We start from the raw sequence: 17,889 nt of genomic DNA, 5'->3' as shown, positions 1-17,889 counted from the left end.
TCACCTGACCCCTCAAACACCATAGTGGCTCTGGAAAATGAGGCGCAAAAATTTGGGAGGCTTTCTGGCTACGCTCTGAACCAAAACAAAACCCAAATTATAATAAACAGTCAAGTTTTATGGACTGACTTTCGAGTTGTCTCTAAAGCCAAATACTTGGGAGTCTCTATTTCATCAAACTTAGATGGAATTGTCACAGACAACCTAGCCCCTTTGGCACTACACACAAAAAAGGCCCTGAAACAAATTAACAATTTGCATCTAACCCTTGTAGGTAGATGTAATGTCATAAAAATGACATATTTTCCCAAACTCTTGTACTTCTTCCGTACAATACCCTTGGAGTTCAGTAAATCCAATTTGTTAAAATTTCAACAAATTTTCACACAGTTCATTTGGGCTTACTCCCAACCCAGGAGGGCACTAAGGCAGCTTTGTCTACCAAAGGAGCGAGGGGGTTGGTCCTTTCCCAATATTACACTCTACTATTGGGCCTCGGTCCTACAATATAGCACAGAACTGCTAAAAGAGGCTCCACCCCTCCAGACTATAGGCCTCCCCACGCCTTTTCAGCTATTGCTGGGTGAACAGACCTGGGGCTGCCTACTTCGGGAGACCACCTACAGATACTACAAAAGGGTGAGGTTTAAGACACTACTAAACTCCTTTAAAACCTTTCGCAGCATCCGTAAACTTTTTGGGCTGGGTAGACTTAACTTTTACACTTCTACACTAAACAATGTCAACCTACCTGCTATATTTGGTAGGGCTTACTTTTCAGACTGGCACAAGGCCTGCATACTGAAATTAGGAGACCTTGTTACCTGTGAAGGGATGGTCCCTTTTTCGGAGCTACTGACTAGGTTTAAACTCAAATATGAAGACGCTTTTAAATACTACTGTGTATCTGACTTTTTGTCTAGGAAGGCAGGTGGGCCTTCTGGCTTCAGGGAAATTGACATACTTAACATCATACGTAAGCCAGTCTCGCCACGAATTGGTCTATTATATAACATAATAAATAGACAGACCCCCGACGACCTACAGAACATAGCTGATAAATGGTCCAGCAAAATTGACACTTCTAATACCACTTTTTTTAATTCACTCTCCCTTTCACAGAACATTCTAATTTCAGCTAAACTACAGTCGCAACATTTTAAAACTATTTTTTTTCTATATCTCACCCCTAGTAAGATCGCGAAGTGGGGCACTGGCCAAGGCACCCTCTGTCCAAGATGTGCGGAATACGGGGTCAACTCTATCCATATCTTCGCTACATGTTTAAAACTTTCCATCACTTTAAACAGAATACAGGAATTCTTAAGGGAAGTTACAACTCAGCCCATAATTTTGAATCCTACCATTATCTTGCTAGGAACACAGATCGAGACCTCCCAGCTGAAAAGAGATGGCTTAATATTTATTGCCATGGCTGTCTGGAGGCTGTGTGTGGCCTCCTCCTGGTTAGATCCGGAGCCCCCAGCGTTCTCACATTGGTTAGCCCGTTTTATTGCCACTTACTACTTAGAAATCGCTATATATGCAAAGAAAGGAAGAAGGGGACGGAAGAAGGGACTAGAGATTTGGGAAAAAATGAGTCTTTGGCTTGTACAGTCAGGATAATGTATGCGCTTTTCCTCGTCTCCTGTTTTCTTTTTTTCTTTTTTTTCTTTCCTTTTCTTTTCCTTTTCCTGTTCTCTGTGTTCTTTCTTTTCTCATAATCATACGCAAGTTTTTTCTTTTTTTGTGGGGTGGGGGATGGGTGCCATTTTGTAATACATATTGTAATCTTTTCCGTTTTTTGTTTTTTGTACTGGCAAATTAAATAAAAAAAAAAATTAAAAAAAAGGATCTCGATGCACCCACACGCCCAGATACTTAACCGGCTCCCCAGACTATGATAAGGGATACTCCATGGTCGGAGAGGTGGTCATTGGTGTTAGTGGTATTACCACTGATTTGTCCCAGTTGATTGTAAGGCCGGAAAATAATCCGAAGCGAATGTATTCCCGGAGAATAGGGGCAAGGCACTGTTGCGGTTCGCGGATGAACAACACCATGTCATCGGCATACAGTGATATGCCAACTGGACGGTGTCTAAAATTCAATGCTGATGCTCTGTGAAGCTGTCGAATCACGCATGCAAGGGGCTACAGCAAAATAGCAAAAAATAGAGGTGATAACGGGCAGCCCTGGCGAGTGCCTCGCTCGATCCGGAAAGGCCTGGAGGTGAATCCCCCAATTCATACCATGGCCGACGGGCTAGAGTATAGCAGCCATATCCATCCCACAAAGACACGCGGGAACCCCATACAATTGAGAATGTGGAACATGTATGGACATTCGATCGAATCGAATGCTTTAGCCGCGTCAAGCATGACTGCAGCTGCAGGTAGATCGGGGTTCAGCACGTGGAACATGGCAAAAATGGTCCGTAGGTTGTGGGACGTGGATCTATCAGGTATGAAACCGGACTGATAAGTAAGTATCAGGCGTTGCATTAGCTGCTGGAGCTTAGTGGCTAGTATTTTAGCGAGTATTTTCACATCTAAATTGATCAACGAGAGAGGACGATAAGAGTCACACTGAGAGGGGAGTTTGTCTTTTTTAAGTAGGGCTATGATCAGGGCTTGTCGGAGGGAAGGCAGCAATGTACCCGTCTCATGTGCTTCAGCATATAAACTCAAGTAAGTAGGGAGCCATCAAGTCAACATAAGCCTTATAAAATTCCACCGGGAGGCCATCCGGCCCAGGGGCCTTTTTATTTGGTAGGGATAGAATTGCAGCCCTCACTTCCATCTCATCTGCAGGTAGGCTGAGGTATTCACGCTGGCTATCTCCGAGCCACGCACAGGCAATATCCGAAAGATAGTCATCTAGTGCTTCATCGTTTCCTGCCACTGCGCGAGGCATACATGGAAGCGTAATAGTCCCGGAATTGGTCAACTATATCCTGAGGCTCATAGTGCTCGTCCCCATGTGCATCTGCTATTTTTGTGATATGGTGATGTTCGTCCCGGAATTTAAGTTTAGCCGCCAGTTGCCTACCCGGTCGGCCACCCTCTCCGTATGATCTGGCAGTGTGCTTGCGCAGGATATAGTGTGTTTCAGTTTGTGCTAATGAATTATATTCCAGTAGCTGCTCATGGATGCGAGCCAGTGTGGATACGCTGGGTTGGGATGTGTACTCTTTCTCAAGCTCAGCCAAAGCGGCCTCTACTTTATGCAATTGACCCCTGATATCCCGCAGTATACCTGCGGTGGTGCTAATGCATGTCCCCGTATTGTAACTTAAAAAGCTTCCCACAAGGTGGATACACTGTCGACTGTGCCTACATTCAACTCAAAATACTGGACTATCGCCTTGGGAATGGTATCTGTGTAAATCGGGTCTAAAGCAAAGCGCCAAGTGAAGGGGCGACGTGGGTTAGTGGGAATAGTAAGAGCGAGACGTACTGGGTTATGATCAGACAATGTGAGAGGTAAATTCCCAATCTCAGTGACCCAATTATTGGCCCTTTCATTCAGAAGCCAGTAGTCCAAGCGGGACCAGCTGTTGTGCGCAGGAGTGGCGTGAGTGCCCGTACATGTCTCAGCATTGCGTATTCGCCAAGCATCTACCAAACCCAGCTCTAGCATGGCGTGCCTGAGGCATTGGGCTACGTTCAGTGTGCGAGAGATGTGAAGGCTAGATTTATCTTTAGTGGGGTCCAGGTGAGTGTTGAGGACCCCTCCCCACAAGGTGGCCGCCTCCGGCCAGATCCGTAGCTCAGTGAGTAGACGATGAAACACTTGTGTGTCGTCCACTACAGGGCCGTATACGTTAACAATGGTGACTAATGCCAACCCCAGGTTACCATGTTCCACAGCGCAGTGCCCTTCAGCGTCAGTGTAAGTTTTGATAGGTGTAAAAGGTATGCCTTTCTTGACCAGGATGAGTACCCCTCTAGAGTAAGTCGAGTAAGACGAGGTGAGCTTGTACCCAGCCCATCTACGTGCAATCCTGTTGTCGGCTGTGGTAGTCAGATGTGTCTCCTGTAGGAGAGCTATCTGGATTCCATGTCTATCTAGATAGGCAAACACCCGCCTGATCTTTTGTGAGGAGTTAAGCCCTCGAACGTTCCATGTCAGGCATGTGTATCTATCACCCATGTCCAAAATAGGGCCAGTCGCGGAAGAGTGGTGTGTTCAGCAGGGAGTGTATAGTCGTCTCTTCATACGTAAGGTGTGTCCAATCTGTTGGTGCAATCACAGAATAACAATCCCCAGGAAAACAGTCCAATTCCCCACCCCCACCCACTTTAGCAGTCCCAATTCGCCAAAGCCATCCCTTATAACAAACACATAAATCCCAAACCGAATACACCAAGGAAATAACATAGAATCCCAACAGTGCAGGGGAATACCCATCAGGGAGCGCCGGGGCATACTCACCCTCCCAGAGAGAACGGGAGGTGGATGGAGCGGTATGTGACATACGTTCCCACCCAATTTTTAGTGTACCAATCCAAAAATATGAAACATTGTGAAAAGTAATGATCAAATCCTTATCTGCGACTCCAGTGTCCAGGTCTGCCATAGTCTCTCAGCGGCCGCCATCTCGGACTCGTTCATAGTGCTATTGTACAAATTTGTGGGAGAGGGGGATCAATGGCAGTTGACAAGAGCAATGGCCTCGGCACGATCTAGGCCCCTACGTGTGTCATTCCAGTCCTTGCTGTGATGCATCATCATCTTCATTTTGTCGCAGGGTTGTGGGCCCCTGATCCCGCCGTCGGAGAGATTTTGCAAAATCCAGCGCCGCCAAGGGAGTCGTGAAGATCTTAGATTTCCAATCAATGTCCACACGAAGACGTGCCAGGTACAGCATCGCATACGGAATTTTCTCTGCCACGAGTTTTTTGGTCTGCTGATATTCCCTCCACACCGCCTGCATAGCCACCGTGAAGTTGGGGTAGAAGGCCAGAGAGTCTCCTTCATGAGTAATGTTGCCTTTCTCTCGCGCTAAGCGCAGTACCGTGTCGCGGTCCCTGTAGTTCAACAGCCACGTGATTATGGGGCGTGGCGGCGTGCCTTGTTGCGGATGGGGAGCCAGCGACCTATGTGCCCTTTCCACAATCAGCATGCGTGAGAAGTTCTCCGCCCCGAAAATAGACGGCAGTAGGGCTTCAATGTAGGGTTCTAGACGGCCCGTGTTGGTCGATTCGGGCAGTCCTGCGATGCGCACATTGTTACGCCTCGATCTGGCCTCCAAATCTTCGTTCTTGGCCTGTATAACGGCCAGTACCTTTTCCATGGCTAGCGTTTTGGCAGTGGTTTGTTGAAGGCCGTCCTCGGTGTCAGATATGCGGGTCTCTGCTTCGCCCAAGCGCATGGCATGTTTGTCCAATTTGGTGGACATATGGTCCATTCTGAGGTTCAGGCTATCTATCTTGCCGTCGATGGACTGTAGGCTAGTTTGCACCACTAGAAGTGTCTTTTCAATGGCAGAGAGGCTGTCTGATGGGGTCTTGGCCTCTGAGTCCGAGGCCTCGTTCCGTCTTGATTTACTGGATTTGCGTGGCTCGAAAGTCAGACGGGGCTGATTTCTATCTGATTTCCCCATTGTCGGCTATGATTCTACCACTCAGGGCGGGGAGCGTTGTGTCAATCTGAGCCCAGACAGGTGTCAAGCACCAGAGTCAGCACAATTCAGTGCGTCCAGTCACCAGGTATTGCGCCTCAAAGTCGGCACCTTCCATGCCCACGAGCTGCTTACCGGGTGGCAGAGCTATCAGGCCCGTCAGATAGGGCCGCAACACAAAGCAGCGCAGTCGGGAGGGTTCCTCAGACAGGTATATGCGCACGCAGGGTCTAAAATATCACGGATCATAGCTACGTAGTACCTCCGCATAGTGGCCCGTCCCGTGTCTGTGTAGGCCTGCCTCACATCCGATGGTCCGTGCAGCTCACCTCCAGGCGCCAATCAGGCCCGATGAACGCGCCAGTGTGCATTAGCAGCGTTTACGTTCTGGGCGCGCTGGCGCTCCCGGCAGGTGTGCATTATCCTTCTCGCCTCTCAGCGATATGTCGACGTGATCTTCTGTGCAGCAACGATGGGGGAGAAATGTGGCCCGTGGGGTCGCAGCGAGTCCAGCGCAGGCCGTGCGCATTTTGCTCCGATGCGGTCCGGCCCCAGTGTCGCGTATAGGCTGGCAGCACTCACCCGTGCAGCGGGTCCGCACTCTGTTCATGCGACACCGACTAGTGTCTCAGCGGCCTCTGTCACAGGGTTTCGCCCATACGTATCTCTGCCGATTCCAGGCTTGTTATAATGGCGCCGCCATCTTGGGATCAACGGGTCTCACTGCTCTCCTCGATATTCTTTCAGTTCTGGGTCTCCGCCGACAGCGCCAGCAGTCCCGCAGCTGCAGGTGACCGTCCGCTACCTGGTCCGCAGTTTTTCTCCACGTTTTTCGTGCAGGAACTGCAGGATTATTGTACGTTATTGGCTCCGTCCGGCAGAGCTGCGCTACGACGCAGCCATCTCGCTGTGCGCCCTCTAGCGCCCCCCATCAACTAAGGGACCTCTTTACTGCGCTTCTTCCAATTGCATTTGTCAGAGAGTTGAAACCTATTTATATTGTTCTTGTCAACTTCACAATCTAATAACCCTTCTTATGGTGTTTGTCGTGGTAGTCACAGTGTAAAACCGCTTCCTCTTGTATTTGGCAGAATATTCACACTATATAGTCCCTTATTATTGCATTTGTCAGGGAATTCACACTGTAAAACCCTTTCTTATTGCACTTGTCAGAAGATTCACAAATTACTTCCCATGGGGTTTGGCAAGGAGTTCACAATGTAAACCCAATTCCTGTTGCACCTGTCAGAGAGTTCACAATGTAAAGCCTCTTTCTATTGCAACTGGGAAAACTGGGTCAAGAGATCCCAGGGCAGTCAGAAGTTCCTAGCCACAATTGCGTCAATAGAGGTATTTTACTTCTGATGCTCTGTGGCCTCCGTATTGCCGACCCTCAAAGTGGAGATCAAGTGCCTCTTTTGAAACTTGTCTCTCAGAAAAACTAGGCAGAGTAGCTTACAGCTAACTCAATGGTGCTGTGGAATAGAAACTCAGAACACAACAAAGCTCATCATTAACACTAAATAAATTAATAACAAACCATGTTTTTTCTGTAAAAAAATTAAATAAAAAGTACTTTAATGTACACAAACTAAATACTATAATCAAAATGACAAATTTGAAATTATTTAAATTGGAACCCCTCCTTGCATGCTAACCAGAGTGCAAATCAAGAACTCTCAAGAAATCTCAACAGGGTCAGGAATCCCTATAAATGTAGCCTGCCTTCATGTGGTACCATGTGACAGTTTGCGGACCAGCAGTCGCTATCCGCAAAGTATGATCCTGTTTCAAAACGTGTAGCTTTTCACAAGGAAAAAGGCTTAGTTAAGGCCTTGTCCAGTCATTCACAATGTGAAATGAGAGGCCTACTGTTTTTGTCACCAAATTTAATAATCAATAAAGTAAGTCTTGTTATATTCCATATAGGTACTATAATACAGGCCCAGGTAAACTTGTTGCCCTTCACCTATATTCTCTCCCTACATTACACTTGTCACGGTTTACAGGGACTGACCTTTTGCCAAGATGAATAACCCTTTGTTTTCAGTATCAACACCAGACAATTCATATTGTTTAGTTTTAGATTACAGACACTTAAACACTTGCACTAAGACGTTCGCAGTTTAAAATGCACACAGTGCCACATTAATGAATAACATTGTGCGGAAAAAATACAAAACAACAATAGATATCTCAAATGGATTCTTTTTCCAAAATATAGCGCCTGAGAGCAGATACTTGACAGCATTCTCAGCGCTAGGGTCCAAGCGGCAATTTTGCCGACTCCCCCAGAGTAACTGAATTACTTCAAAATCTGGATGAAGAAGCATTGTCCTATGTGGATGATATTTATCTAACGAACGATGACCTGGAGGAACACTTGAACAGAGCGAATACCATAATGTTGTGATTCGCCTCTGAGGGTTATAAATTCAACTTTAAAAAATCGAAAATAGCACACCTAAACATTCTTTTTTAGGATATGAGCTTTCGAGTGAAGGGAAAAGCATGGCAGCTAACTTTTTAGAAAAGTGTGCGCTGCTCCAACCTCCAAAATCATTGAAAAACTTACACTCAATACTGGAACTCCTTAACTTTGGCAGAGCGTTTGGATTACGCAGAAAGAGTTAAACCTTTCTACGATTTAATAAAACCAGATTTTTTGGTTAGACAATGGACACAGGAACACACAGATACACTTCGTTCCTTACAAGCTGACATGATAGCTTCAAAACACTTACAGACACGCGTAAACGTACGCAACCTGGTGATCCGAATAGTTGCAGGTCAATCAGGGTACACCTATCTAACATATAATGTGGAGAAGTGTGGCTCAATGGTTAGAGCGGCAGGCCCTGATGCAGAGATCTGGCCCGGGACCAGGGTTCAATTCCCGCCTCGGCGGGTCTTGGGCTCAATTTCCTCGGACCTGATAATTCTTGCCTCGGTGCCTACTCTAATCATGGGTCCCACTCTGCAACTCTGGGCAATAGCTTGCTTAATCTCCACAACGGCCCCAACAGCGCTGGGGATGCCTGGCTTCACCTTGGGGGTGCCCAGGAGTGGACATTTCACAGGGAAAGCCAGGAAGGGTTCCACAGCGGTATGAGTACAAGCGCCAGGACGCCCCGTCGCTGGGGCAGCAGCGCGCTATACAAGTACAAAATTTCATTTCATTTCATAATGAAGGTGAAACAGTACCAATAGCATATAAATCTCACTTGTACACAAATGATGAGATGCGTTACGCATCTACAGAAAAAACAGCTGTAGTCAGAGAAAGAGCCCTGGCTCAAGGGAAAGCTATAATAGTCGTGACCCCAGTTCCAGCCTTAGAGGCTGCAACAAAGACAAGCGTTCCCAACGCTAAAGCCTTACATGCAGGATGGATACAATGGGCTAATTCTCTCACTGCAACAGATGTAGAATATAGGCACGACCCAAATTTAAAAACACAAGCATTTCTGCAAAACGAACAAGAATATCCTCTACCAAATGAAACGCCTCAAGATCAGTATGAATATATTATTTACACTAATGGTTCTGCTAAACTGGCCATAGGGAGTAAATAGCAATACAGCGCCGCGTGTGCTGTCAAAGTTCAGATGCAGGATAGAAAGTTTCATCCAAATTGCACAAAAACACAGTCTCTTGGAGACTGCATTACAACAAACAAATGATGGACGGAATGCTGACAATGCAGACATTCTCCCCCAGTCAAGAGATCTGGGTTAAATCCATTGTTCTTTTGCCCACTACGCCACCCCAGTTCAGACATGGCCATATGCAAATCAGTCTTGACCCTGTGCCTCATGGGAACAGTCCAGCCCGAACTGCCAAGCCATGTCTTCCCTGGACCGGAATCAAGCATCCTAGGACCGGTTTCTGGCTATCAGCCGTCATCAGCCAGGATAGCTTGACTCCAGTGGCGTAGTGAGCACGGGTCCCACGTCTGGGAATACCCATCCCACTTAGGGCGAAAAGCGTTACAGTCTTGGAGACTGCATGGCACAGCTGGCACAACTAAAAGCACTAATACTGGCACTGGTAAATACGGATCGAGAATTGCCCACACTAATGTTGTGTGATTCCTTTTACTGTCTACAGTCATACAATGAATATTTACATCACTGGGGACAGAATCAGTTTAAAGATGCAAAAGGTGGCACAATTAAGCATAAAAGGCTTTGGGAACAGGTAGTGGAGTTGAAAAACGAACTACCAAGGGCTCAGGTGATACACACACTGAGTCATCAACGTGAAGGCGTTCACGTTGAAGGGAATTCATTGACCGACAGGGCCGCGAAGGGGGCTGTACACATGGTTTCTGTAGCTGCAATCACTCGTTCAAAAACGAGGATAGATGGTGAGATAATGGTTGCGATTATTGCCACACGCAACAACTCAGCAGTGCTGAAATGCTTCCACTCAAGTACTCCTACAAGTTAGATGCAAACAATGTTCCATTTGCTCAGATTCCTGGAGTGGGAGATAGAGTAATACCAATTATGGATCGAAGGTTAGGATTAATTCTAGCAGCACACAAGGGTATAGGTTCTGCACACGCAAGATTTTCTGCTACTGTTTCTTTACTGAAACAACGCTACTGGTGGCCTGGGCTAAGGAGGCAGACTAAAGACTATGGGCCTCATGTAGGTACCTCAATACCGGTCGGTAACGGCCGAAAATCGGTATATATCCCGTTACCGACCGGTATTGAGGCACTTGAGATGTAGGTGGCTGATTTCTGGATTCGGTATTTACCGAATCGGAATTTTAAGAAATCGGTAAATACCGATTCGGTAAATACCGAATCCAGAAATGCAATGTAGGGGGCACTCAAGTGAGTGCATTATTGGTGTCTGGATTCGTTATTTACCACCAACTACAAGTTGATGGTAAATGACGAATACCTTACAAAAAGCATTTTTGTGCTATTTGTAAATTGCCATGTGGCAGACATATATGCCCTTAGGGCATGTATGTGCGCCACATGTGCACACATGCATGAATCAGGGGTGCAATAGGGTGTCAATGTGACACCCTGCCACCCATGATAATGCCTCCCCTATTACCGATTCGGTATTTACCGAATCGGTAATAGTAACTGGCTTCCCATTCATTCCTATGGGCCTCCAGGCCCATAGGAATGAATGGGAAGAGATGCATTATTACCGACTCAGTAAATACCGATTCATAAATACCGATATTTACCGAATCGGTAATAATTACCGATTATTTACCTACATACTATTTACCGATTCATAAATACCGAATCGGTAAAATTCGGTATTTACGAATCGGTAAATAGTATGTTACCTACATGAGGCCCTATGTCTTGAAATGTGACATCTATCAGCAGATGAAAGGCTCCACAGTAACACGTCCAGTGCAGACACCATTACTAATATCAGACAAACCACTCGTGTGTGTTTATTTGGACCACTGCAGCCCCTTACAATCTGATGGGGCTTACAAGTATATCATGGTTGCAGTGGATTCCTGCTCTAGGTTCCTATGGGTGTGGCCCCAGTGCTCGGCTGACGCTCGAACTGTTATAAAAGATTTGCGAGTCTTTATAGGGACATACAGAATCAGCACACTTCATTCTGACCGTGGCCCCGCGTTTAGCTCTAGGGCTTACAAGGAAGCTATGGGAAGTCTGGGTATAGCATTGTGTACTCCTCTACTCCTAACCATCCCATGGGAAATTTGGTTGTGGAGAGAAAAAAACGGGACTTAAAGCAATCTTTAACAGTTTTAGAGTATTAGGCTTGGGTGGCAATTGGGTAAAACATCTGTATGCAGTCCAAAGGGCATTAAATAATCAGCCAAGAAGCTCTCTTGAGGGGGTCACACCTTATGAGGTCCTATTTGGGACGAGAATGTGGGTACCTGATCTTGATTGTGAAGGCACAGTGGTGGATAAAAAACCTTCTGACATCCATAAAACGTTTGCCCGTTTTACAGGGCCTGAATGAAACCAGGGCACAACAGAGTAATGTCAATATTAAAAAAAACACCACTGGGGAAGTAGAAAGTGTCACGGCAAGACCTGTCTGGATACCTAAAGTCGGAGATCTGGTCAGAGAAAAAATAGCGGACAAAAAAGAATTTGGGCCATCATACAGTTGAAGGAACAAGAACTGTACTTATGCCACCTCTTGCCGGTAAAAAGGAGAAAAGATTAGTCTAAATTGACCTAATCAAACCACACTATGTGGCCGAAACGGAGTTGTAGGCCACGTGGACTCCGAAGTAACAGACACCCTCCTCTCACAACTATACAAGAAGTTCAAACAGAAAGACTCATCATGTTTGAAGGGTTACCTACACGGAATGAAGGACTAAGCAACAATGCAATGGAACTCGTTCCTCTTGAAACTGAAGTTCAAAATGAGAACTCCACTGAAAGACAAATTTAAATTCGACCAAACATGGATATATATACGTCAACATGCCCCAACAAGAGCAAGCTACTGTTTCCACAAAACCTGCGGAACAACCGAAAATTGATCGAACTGCATCTGGCTCTTTCATTGACTTTGACACCTTTTCATTGGATCCAAGCGAACCTGAAACAACGCCAGCCCAAAAAACTCGTCTACAGCAATGTAAAGATTTTCTGAAATTTCTTGAAAAGACTTACCTAGTATCATCTTGGGTGGAACTCTGGGTATCTACAGGAATAATTTTCTTTCTTTTCTGGATAAGCCTAGTAATTGTTTTTAGTATGCTTATTAATGTATTGCTATCAACATTATGTTCATCACTTTTTGCATAAATCTGCTAATCCTAGGAATATTTTCACATTTCACCAATGGGATCATTGCCCGACACCAAAAAGCAGTCCAAAAACATTTATACAAAAATGTCAATATTTTTCGAGGTTTAGCATGTCAGACCCTGCCTCATATTATTATAAGGTTGCACCAACACCAGCACAGAAACATATGTTGACAAACACCAAACAGATCTATTCTGCTGCCTTTATTGCCCAGTTGTCTGAACAAGGGTTTGACCTATGGAAAGACACTATAGACTTAAAATCAGTCTGGGGTACTAGAGACTGGCAGGTCCAGGGAACGGAGGCGCTATTTAGAGCATGCCTGATTCCTCAACAAATAATGTTTTTGAATGAAACAGTGCAACAAATGACCTGTCTTGGACTAGCCAGGAATAAGGATTTTAATACAACTCGGTTGCCTGAACCATCACGCACTGAGGAAAACATACCATCACAAAAAGAGGTTACACTTGATGACATCATGCAGTACAATAGATCAGACCCCGATTGGAAGGGATGGTTGATTTGACCCACAGACACCAATAACTGTCAAGACAGATTCTTGGGTAAAACTAAAGGATTTAGTATCAATAGGCCAGATCCACGTTATGTACAGAGACAACACCTGGGGGTAGTGACATCATACAGTGTTGGGAAGTTATGCCTCGATTGGCTATAAACCTCAAAAACTCACACATGTGAAACAACACTTATCCTTACTTACAGGGGATGCGGACCTGCAGGATTTTTTATTAGGTCCTAGGAAACCACGTCAAAAACGTTTCGTATATGCTGTCTACAATGAAATCTGGAAAATCTCTCAACAAGAGGCCGCGGAAAGATTACGAGAAATGGATCGTATTAATCTAGATAAAGCTCTAGCAGTGGTTGATAATGGGTTAACAACATTAACATCCAGGATATAGTCACTGGGCAACATTGTATCTTCTGCTATCGTTGTACTAGAACAAGATTTGTCCATACTACAACACGGGCAATCGCTATTGCGTTCTATTATGTTATTAAGCTTGACGCTGCAATAGTTGCGTGCAGGCTATGTGCCATGGCGTTTCATAAACAGCACGTCTCTGTTTTCCTCGTACAATCTGACAGAAAACCAAATAGAAATGGCACAGAGGGGAGCAAAGTATACAATGCTGCGCGTTGAAAAACTGGACAGATTAACATTTACAGTTGCAGGATCACCGTCCACAGAATGGTTAATCCATGGCCACATAACTCTCCCGGTCACAACTTTTCAATTCCATTATTGCCGAGAACAAATGCAGGCAGATACGAAGAAATGGGTAAGGAATTCATCAAGGAATCTTGGGAATTGCCGTAGAGATTTCGATGCCGAAGTGGAGAAAAATAATTGTTTCTTAACGGTACTAACTGCAAGAACGCCTTAAGTGGATCACTTATATCTCAGGATATAATGCTTCATGGAGCATGTAACGGTTCAGTAGCTAACTTGTCTTGTCAGTTAGAGGGTGCCCCAGCTGCCGTGATCACTTCAGTTTTCAGACTACTTTTAAATGGGAGTTACTTGATGCTGAACGATCAAAGTTGCTGTGGGATGCTTCCGGGCATCACAAATCTGGTAACTGTAAGTTTCAGGGTTACTTGCTGTATGCAAGTATTGTCTCCTCCAACACATACAGTCAGGGAGGTGCCGCTATGGCCTTCATTAAATATTTCTTTAATACGGTTTGATACTTTGAGCAGAATGAGAGCCATGCTTACACAGAAATCCGTGCCCTTAACCTCCGCTTGAGAGACTTTTGATCTCCAAGTAGCAAGGTCTTCAGCAGAGATACAGGCATTTATACGTACAAACTGCCCTTTCCATATTGTAGAAATGGTAAATCGTATTTTTAACATGTCTGATACGACAGCCATTATCAACCTATTTAAGAACATAGGTTCTGGACAGTTAAGCACCTTTTGGACGGTCCTTGGAGTTATACCATACTTTATACACTCAGTATTTGGAAGCATTTTTGGAGAACAGCCGCTGATCCTGTTTCTTATAGCGGGTATTCTGATTGTCGTGTATCTGCTACGCATTGGATGTCCCAGTCACCAAGGAGATGGAAACAGTACTCCTGGAGAGAAAATACTGTGATCACATGGTACAACATCTAGGCACACCTCGCCTAAGGGAACTAAGTGCTTCTTGGTTCTTGTAATTTAGACCAGTCTGGATGGACTGCATCTTACCTGTCCTCTGATGCCTGGTCTGTGGAGAAGAATGCATTTTGGATCTCTGTCTGACACTCCCATCATGTGCGCTCCCGGACGTTGACACTTTACTGGACCCTATAACGGCCCATGTTTTGCAGTGGCCCCAGCGTATTCCCATGTTGATGCCGGCATTCTTTTTTTGATAAGCAAATTTTTATTTTGTGAAAGAACACACTTAAATACACATACAACAGTCCAATTGAACTAGCATCAAAGTGACATATCCCGGAATCAATGACAATCAACAGCAAGACCCCCGCCCCCTCCCCGGACCCCTCACTCCCCCCACCCGCACCGACTCCCCTAGATTAGTCCCCCTAGCCACTTCCCCCATATTCTGCTAAACGTTTTGGGGCAACCCCAAGCCGTATACATCATTCGCTCCTGCGTCGCGTACCAGTCCACCCCCCTTCTCCATGCAGCGCATTTGGGTGGGTCAGTCCACTTCCAGGCAGCAGCGATATCCCTTTTAGCCACTACCAGAGCAGTGGTTAGGAAAAATTTCTCATTGCGGGATCCGTCCAATCCGTCCGTTATCCCCAGCAAAGCCAATTTGGGATCATGGGGGACCTCCCACCCCAGGGTCTAAGTTAACTCAAGCTCAATCTCGCCCCAGTAGTTCCCCAGGCGCGGGCAAGTCCACATCATGTGGAAGAAGTCCGCCGGGTCTGCCCCACAACGTGCACATGAGGCATCCGGAGAGAGGCCCGCACGGTAGAGGCGTTCCGGGGTCTGGTAGGCGGTATGTAGGTAATAAAGCTGGATGAGCCGCAACCTGGCTGATGAGGTAATCGTCCTGGGTGCCATAAGGGCGTCCCTCCAATCAGCTTTGTCCAATGGTCCCACCCAGGCCTCCCATCGCTGCCTCATTTCGTCCCAATCCACCGGGGTGTTATTGACCAGGGTCCAATAAATACGGGAGATTCCCCCCTTCCCAAGATACCCCAACATCACCTGAGCTTCGGGCGGGCTATGGTCAGGGATCCTTGAATCTAGAGGGACATGAGACTGGATCGCGTGGCGCAGCTGGAGATATTTATAGAATTGCGAGGGGCGCAGCGAGAACCGATCCTGGAGCTCCTGGAAGGAACACATGTGGCTTCCCCGCCACACGTCACCCAAACGAGAGATCCCAAGGAGATCCCACGGTCGAAACCCTTCCAACCCCGCTACCTCTCGCAACCAAATGCCGTGCCAGAGCGGTGTAACTAGAGTCAGTTTCCCCGACCAACGGGTATGCCGTAAGGCGGCACGCCATGCCAAGAAAGGGGCCCGTACAAAGTCCGGGAGCGACCGAGGAACCACCGCCCCGTAGAGCATATTTTGAATGGAGGGGAACCCCATAAGCTGCACCTCCAGCCTGTAGGCCGGGTCATCCCACCCGCCCGAGAACCAATCATGGGCCACCAGGAGCCGAGTTGCAAGATAATACAAGTAAAGGTTAGTCACGCTCAGACCTCCGTCATATGACAGGATCCGACAACGGTCCAGGGCCAGGCGGGATCTACCACCCCCCCAGAGAAACTTGGTCGCCATCTTATCCAACTCCCGGAACCAAGGGCGGGAGAAGGAGCAGGACGTGTTTTGCAGCATGTAAAGGAACTTGGGGAGGATCATCATCTTGTAGAGTGCAATCCTCCCCAGTGGGTTCAATGGGAGCGACTGCCACCTCACCAGGTCTGATCTGGCTTTATTGACCACGGGGGCCACATTGAGGGCCCAGCAGAGCTCCGGAAGAAGGGTGACCCAGATCCCCAAATATTTAAAGGAGAGTCTCCGGAGGGGAATGTCAGACTGCCAGTCAAAGCAATCTCTAGACGGATGCAGCGGAACTAGAACCAATTTTCTGGGGTTGAGAAGGAGATCCGACGCCTGACAGAACCGGCGAAGAATCTGACGAACAAGAGGACCGGAGACAGCTGGATCTGAGAGATAAAGAAGGACATCATCCGCATACAGAGCTATTTTATCAGGAGCCATCCCCGGCCAGTCCCACCCACGAAGAGAAGAGTCCGACCGGACCAGAATGGCCAGGGGTTCCATTGCCAGGGCAAAGAGTAGGGGCGAGAGCGTGCAACCCTGCCGCGTCCCCCGCCCAATGGGAAACTGGGGACCGAACCCCATCCTCTCCAGGACCTCTCCGAGATAACCCCACCCCACCGAGTCAAAGGCCTTCTCAAAGTCGACCAGCAACAGGGCCAGGTAAGGAGAGAGGCGCTCCCGGTGAGCCATGGCGAGATGCAGGCGCTGCAGGCAGTGCCGAGTCCCTCGGTTCAGCAAAAATCCCATTGGTCCGGGTGGACAAGTGAGGTAAGATGCGGGCGCAGCCGTTGCGCCAGGATGGTAGCGTATATCTTAATCTCAGTATTGATGAGAGATATCGGCCGATAGTCCGAGCAGGACTGTGATGGGGGCTGTGTCTTGGGGAGAACGACTATTGTAGCCGTGTCCGTCTCCGGTGGGAACGAACCCTTCTCCATCACCTCTGCATAGAGGTCCAGAAGCTGCGGAGCGAGGGTTTCACGGTAGTGGGCGTAATATTCCTGTGGGAAGCCGTCCGGACCCGGGGTCTTCCCAGGAGCCAGGTGGCTGATTGCTTCGTCGATTTCTTGCAGCGTGAAAGGCGAGTCAAGGGTCTCACCAGCCTCCCGTCCCAAGCACTTCAGGTCCACTCCACTCGCCCCCAACAGCTCCGCAAGGGAGATCCCTGGCGCCCGAGCCCGGTACAGTGTGGAGTAGTAATCGGCAAAGGACTGTGCCACTGCTACGGAGACTGTGTGAGTCTCGCCGGTAGGGCCCACATTGGCAGGAATAATCCGGTTTGCCCGGGGGTACGTAGCCAGCCGGTGGAGAAGTGTACCGTTCTTATCCCCCCAACCGTACACCGAGCCACTGAGGAGCGCCAGAGAGTTTTTGCCGCCTCCATGGAGTGCATGCGTATCTCATCCCGCAGAAAGGCCAACCGCCGCGCCCGCATGGCATCAGTCAACGCCTCCTGGTCTCGCTCAAGCTCCAAGGCCTGTGCTTCACACACCGTGAGCTGCTGGAGGTGTTTCCGGCGCTGTTGCTGCACGAGTCCCCTGGCAGCCCCTCTAATAGTCGCCTTACCGGCTTCCCAAAGGACGGCCGAGGAAGAAACAGAGCCTACGTTGTGGTGATAGTAGCTAGAGATCTCCTTTCCCACCGACTTCCGAAAGTCTTTGTCCTGAAGGAACCAGGCGTTCGG

This window comes from Triturus cristatus, chromosome 6 (genome assembly GCF_964204655.1).
Source record: "Triturus cristatus chromosome 6, aTriCri1.1, whole genome shotgun sequence".
Classification (NCBI taxonomy): domain Eukaryota; kingdom Metazoa; phylum Chordata; class Amphibia; order Caudata; family Salamandridae; genus Triturus; species Triturus cristatus.
Note: the sequence above shows the minus strand (reverse complement) of the source record.